The following is a 6,740-nucleotide window of genomic DNA, read 5'->3' as shown; positions in this document are numbered from 1 at the left end:
TTTTTTTTTTTTTTTTTTTTTTTTTGAGACAGGGTCTAGCTAAATTGCCAAGGAACAACTTGAACTTGTAATCCTCCTGCCTCAATCCTGAGTTTATGGGAGTACAAGAGCATAATATCAGGCATGGCTGGCCTTTTTTTTTTTCAAAGTGGTGCTGGGGATTGAATCCAGGATCTTATGCACGCTGGGTGAACACTCTACCACTGAGCTATAACCTCAGCCCCCCATATTGTGGTTTCTCTGACATAAACTGCAATTACACTTAATTCATTGAACTATTATAAGGAATAAATGAGATAATGCATATAATAGTAAAGTGTTGTGTGGCACACTCAAAAAATGCCATTTTTATATACATTTATAGAAAATGGCAAAGGATATGCAAATGCAGAGATAGCTATAGTGAAGCATGACTGACTACCCAGAAACCTTAAGAAATATGATAAGGCTATAAGTTTATCCATTTTCCTAGCCAACATTATGAAAAATTTAAAGCATACAGAAAAGTTGAAAACTTTTATAACTAACACCCATATACTCACCAAGTGGATTCAACACTACTTTATTGTTTTTGCTTTATCATTTTTCCACCTATTCATTGCTCTAAAAATTAAGCCATCATTTTTGCATATTTCAAGAAAACTGAAGACATTGGTCTACTTTCCTTCAAAACACTTTAGATATAATACTTTAATGCAAATCTTTCTAAAATTATTTCCTAGCTTTCATAGGCATTAATATAGGTTGTAGGTTACTCAGGAAAGATAGCTTTCCTAATCTTCCATATATTGTATGTCACTGTTATTATTATTAATAATATATTACTATTAGCTTCAAAATGGTATAGGATTACATAGAGGTGAAATGCTTCAATATGTATATGAAGTCACTTAACAATCTTTTAGTTTTTTCTTTTGTGGTGTTGGGGATCAAATCCAAGGCCTGAGCATGCTAGGCAAATACTCTATCACTGAACTACATCCCCAGCCTAGGAATCTTGTTTAACAGAGATTATAATTTGGTAGATATGAAAAGGGACCAGAGATTCTGCATTTCTAATGAAAATTAGATGAAGCTTCAAAAAACAGGACCCTATGGTATAAAATTATTTTTTCATATCTATCTGTTTATATCCATCCATTCATCCATCTTCCTAGGGGTGCTTTACCAGTAAACTACATCCTCAGTTCTTTTTGTGAAATTTTTATTTTGAGACAGTCTTACTGAACTTGCAATTCTTCTGCCTCACTGCTCACCAGCCTTTTGTGCAGGTTACAGTGGTGCACGCCTGTAATTCCAGTGGCTCAGGAGGCTGAGGCAGGAGGATTATGAATTCAAAGACAACCTTAGCAATTTAGCAAGGCCCCAAGCAACTTAGTGAGACCCTGTCTCAAAACAAAAAATATAAAAACAGCAGGGGATGTGGCTCAGTGGTTAAGCACTTGGGTTGAATTCCTGGTACCAAAAAGAAGCTTTTTGTTATTACAAAGAGGGGGCCATCGGTTCCCTCCAACTGTTCCAAGGGCCTCTTAACAACATTACTAGCACTAACAACCATACCTATATTCTTTCCTCAATTGCTACCTACTGTTTCTTATTTTGTCTTATTTTCATTTACAGATAAAACTAAACCAGAACAAGCAAGAAAAGAAAATGTGGTAATAATTCACAATGGAATTATTACTCAGCATTAAAGAATGAAATGATGGCATTTTCCGGTAAATGGATGGAACTGGAGACTATCATGCTAACTGAAATAAGCCATTCCCAAAAAACCAAAGGCCAAATGTTTTCTCTGATTTGTGGATGCTAATCCAAAACAAGGGAGGCTGGGGAAGGGAATAACAGAAATCCATTGGATTAGACAAAAGGAAATGAAGGAAAGGGAGAGGAGAAGGAAATAGGAAAGATAGTAGAATTAATCAGTCATAACTTTCCTGGCCTTGTATTTGAATACACAACCAGGGTAACTCCACATCATGTACAACCACAAGAGTGGGATCCTAAATAGAATAAGTTATACTCTATGTATGTATAATCTGCCAAAATACATTCTACTGTCATGTATAACTAAACAGAACAAATAAAAAAATTGCAAGTTTGATTTACAAAATAATTTTTTATGAAAGGTATTCTGATGCTAATGTATCGGGGTTACCAGCACCCCAAGAGAGCAGATTCCTGCTTGGAGGTGTGAAAATAATAAATAAAGAACAAAAGAGGCAGAAAATAGTTTTCAAAGTACAGGCCTGGCAAGTTTCCTAGCCCTGGCAGGGATTACAGCTGAACAAGGAAAAAGGCCCCAAATCTTTATTTAAGGGGAAATACATCAAAAGGTTTTAGTATGGCAGGCTTCTTGAGGAAAAAGATGAGGAAAACAGGATAAGTATGAGAAAAACAAGTTGTTTGGTACTAGGGAGGTTCCGCCCACCTTCCAAGGCTGCTTTTTAACCTAGGGCTTTGAACTAAGGTAAGGTGTCAGCTTTGATTTGAGCAATCTGCAACTGGTGGATTCACACCAGGAGTTCTCAGAAAAGCACAGGACAACCACTCCCCATCCCCCCTACCTCGCCTCATGATTGCTCAAACAAACCCATAATTCATACACAGCCTCTAACAATAATGTTTTATTATAGGACCTGTTACTTGTTTAATCATATAATATTGATGTTTAAGAGATTTCATGTTTTAAAATGTTTCATTGTTTTAAAAACCCTAAGATACTTCACTAAAATCTAAGAATCTTAAGTGCAGAAGCTAATTATTTTTTCTAGCATTGTATAAACTTGCACAACTATTATCTAGATAAATATACAGAATATTTCTAATATTCCAAAAGCTTTTCTTTTAGCTCTTGACTATCAGTTACTCCCTTCACATTTAATAGGTCAAAGATTAACTTCTCTCTTTTTGTGTGTGTGTGGTGCTGAACACTGAACCCAGGGCTTCACACATACTACTAGACAAATGCTCTACCATTAAGCTATATCTCCAGACCTTAAACCCTCCCCCACAAGGGCCTAAGTTACCCAGACTGGCCTGGAACTTGCACTTCTCCTGCCTCAGGCTCCTAAGTACCCAGGATTACATGCCCACAACACCAAAGATTAGTTTTGTCTTATTTTAAATTTCACATACACAAAATCACATAGTTCGTACTTTTATGTTTAGTTTCCTTAGCTCTATATTTTATCAGTTAAGGCTCACCCCCACTGCATGCAGCAAGATATTCTTTCCCTTTTCTTTTTGCAACACAGAGATCAAACACAAGGCTTCATGAGTGCTAGGCAAATGCTTTTGCACTGAGTTACATCTTTATCCCCAAGATCATTCTTCTAATTATTGTTGACTATTCCTTGCATGACCAATATTACTGTATTATTATTCATTCTTGCTATTGATGAACATTTGAATTTTTTCCCCATTTCTTACTATGATATTTGTATTTTTTTTCCAACTTACTCATTTATTAATTTTAGGTACTCAGGATTGAACCCAGGGGCCCTTTAACATGGAGCTACATTACCAGTCCTTGTTATTAGTTATTTTGAGACAGGATCTCACTAAGTTGTTGAGGCTGGCCTCAAACTTGGGGCTGGGGCTATAGCCTGGTGGTAGAGCATTTGCTTTGCATGTGAGAATCACTGGTCCTTAGCAATGCATATAAATAAATGAATAAAAAAATTCATTATGACAAAGACAACAATTTAAAAAAACAAAACAAACTTGTGACCTTCCCACCTCAACTTCCTGAATAATTGGGATTTATAGGCATGTGCCACTGTGGCAGGCTATATATGTCTTTTTTTTTTTTTTTTTAATATGCAGTTTTTAAAAGGGCGGGGGGTTATGGCTCAGCAGTAGAGTGCTCGTCTAGCACATGCAAGGCACTGGGTTCGAGCCTTAGCACCACATAAAAATAAATAAACAAATAAAGGTTTAAAATATATATATTTAAATATTTATATATATTTTTAGTTGTAGTTGGACAATACCTTTATTTTCTTTCTTTATTTTTTCATATGGTGCCGAGGATTGAACCCAGTGCATCACACTAGGCGAGTATTCTACCACTGAGCCACAACCCCAGCCCCTAAATATATATTTTTTTAAACTTTATTTTTCATGTGGTGCTAACCCAGTGCCTCACCCATGCTAGGCAAGCACCCAACCACTGAGCTACAGCCCCAGCCCCTGTACATGTCTTTTTATAGTTTACTCTAACTGGAATTTGTAAAGGTGCTTGAATTTCTTTTTTTGTGGGGGTGGGGAGGTAAGTACTGGGGATTGAACAAGGAGCACTTGACCTCTGAGCCACATCCCCAGCCCTATTTTTTTTTAAATTTTCTTAGTTGTCAATGGACTTTATTTCATGCACGGGTAAGGTACTTGAATTTTTAAGTTAACGTTTTTTTCATTTTAGAAAATTACCAGGGGCATGCGTGCGGCCCGAGTTACATCCTCAGCACCACATACAAAGATGTTGTGTCTGCCAAAAACTAAAAAATAAATATTAAAGATTCTCTCTCTCTTAAAAAAAAAAGAAAAAAGAAAATTACCAAATTGTATTTTTTTGGCTCCATCTATCCTCTTCTTTTTGGAACACTAATTAGTTATTCTTTTAGTCAATTGTGATAGTCCTCTTACATTCTTTTCTGTGTTTTCTACAGCTTTGGGTCTCAATAACCTTCAATGATACATCTTACAGTTCATTTGTACTCTCTTTAGCTGTGTCCAATCTATAGTTTCTTAAAATTTGTGTTTGTTAGCCCTATTATCTTTTTTGGAGGGTGGGGTGTGAGGTGCTGGAGATTGAAGCCAGGGCTCTGTGCATGATAGCAAGTGCTCTACCACTCAAATATACCCCCAGCCCAACCCTATTATCCTGAAACCCTGCATGCTTACTTCTATTGTCTGCTTTTTTCCCCCTCTTGATATGGCCTAACCTCCTCATATTTCTGGTTACTTCACTAAATTGCTGAGGCTGGCTTTGAACTAGCAATCCTCCTGTCTCAGGTTCCCAAGTTGCTGGGATTACAGGCATATGTCATGACACCCAGCTCTGGTTATTTTTAAATTATTTTTGTTAATATTGTGGTGCCAGGTTTTAAACCCAGGACCTTGCAGGTACTATTTATTTTTATATGAAAAACTGCAAAACAAACAAAAAAATGCCTAAGGCTCTGAATATTGTCATCATTCTAATTCAAAAGCTGGAAAGGAGTTTCTTTTTTCTTTTTTAATTTTTTTTTTTTTTTGAGCTGTAGATGGACACAATACCTCTATTTTTCTTTATTTATTTTTATGTGGTGCTGAGGATCGAACCCAGTGCCTCATGCATACAAGGCAAGCACTCCACAACTGAGCTACAACCCCAGCCCCCCCATTTTTTAAAAAAAAATTATATATTTATTTTAGTTGTAAACTGGACCTTTATTTTATTTATATGTGGTACTGAGACTGGAACCCAGGGCCTCACTAGGCATGTGCACATGCTAGGCAAGTGTTCTACCACTGAGCCACAACCCCAGCCCTGGAAAGAAGTTTCTACAAGCACCTCTCTTTGGGAGTCTCCAGTGAAGTCTATCAAAAAACTACTTAACTCCTCAAGAGCCTTTTCTGGTAATGAACACATATTCATGAAGGATAAATGGAGTACTAAGTATTAGAATTATTTCTCTGAGGTTTCTTCTCTTAGGTCTTAGAACTCCAACATTTTTCACTGTATTTGTTAGCTCTATGATGGTCTTCAACAGATATTTTATATACTTTTTCTTTTTCTCCTATTTATTCTCAGTAAGAGGCATAGGAATTACCTAGTTATCAGAAATGCGACTCCCTAGAATCAGTATCATGTACAAAATATTTATAATGTGATAAAAACATAATAATGATGGCAAGAGCAATTAAAAAAAATTTGTTTTTTAAATGGTGGTACTGGGGACTGAACCCATTGGTACTCTACCAATAAACTATTATATTCTTAGTCCTTTTTTTCCCAATTTGAGACAGGGCCTTGCTAAATTGCACCTGCTGACTCTGAACTTGCAATTCTCCTGCCTCAGCCTCTTGAGTAGCTAAGATTACATAAGTTTACCACCATGCCATGCCTCGCTTCTACTCTTAATTTATACTGTGGATTTTGATACCAGCCTTTCATAATTAGGGATATGTTAAGAAAAACAATATACACTAAGCAAAATTGTTATTGTTACTTTAAACGAGTCAGTATTTAGGGCTGGGGATATAGCTTAGCTGGTAGAGTGCTTGCCTCCCATGCATAAGGCCCTGGGTTCAATCCCCAGCACCCCCAAAGAGTCAGCATTTATATGTTTATAATGCAATTCTGAAATCATTGAAAGTCACCAAATAGATAATCTGGTTTTATATCACAGCCCATAGACCCCAAATAATCTCATATTCACCTCCAAAAGACTTCTGAATTAGCCTAACTTGACAGTCCAGTGACACAGGACAAATGACAAAATCTTTTACTTGAAACATGTCTTTTTGCCAGGTGCAGTGGTTCACACCTGTAATCCCAGAAGCTTGGAAAGCTGAGACAGAAGGATCGAAATTTCAAGGTCAGCCTCAGCAACTTAGTGAGGCCCTAAGCAAAATAAAGGACTGAGGATGTAGCACAATGGCAAATTTCCCCTTGTGTTAACCCCCGCCCCCCATATCCCTAATAAACCTTTCCTTTCAACCAATCCTTAAGAAACATAAATGAGGGCTGGGGT

The 6,740-nt window shown here is 36.8% G+C and overlaps 1 protein-coding gene and 1 non-coding gene across 17 annotated transcripts in view; one reads left to right on the top strand and one right to left on the bottom strand.

Annotated features, from left to right (window-relative positions):
• Positions 1-6,740, bottom strand: part of LOC107153800 (zinc finger MYM-type protein 5-like) — a 33,198-nt gene that overhangs the window by 7,925 nt on the left and 18,533 nt on the right. The window lies entirely within an intron of this gene.
• Positions 6,241-6,313, top strand: Trnag-ccc. Its single transcript has one exon. It is a non-coding gene; the product is annotated as a tRNA-Gly (tRNA).

This window comes from Marmota marmota, unplaced genomic scaffold (genome assembly GCF_001458135.2).
Source record: "Marmota marmota marmota unplaced genomic scaffold, marMar, whole genome shotgun sequence".
In the NCBI taxonomy this organism is placed as follows: domain Eukaryota; kingdom Metazoa; phylum Chordata; class Mammalia; order Rodentia; family Sciuridae; genus Marmota; species Marmota marmota.
The sequence above is the reverse complement of the archived record's forward strand: the minus strand, read 5'-3'. Positions and strand labels throughout refer to the sequence as shown.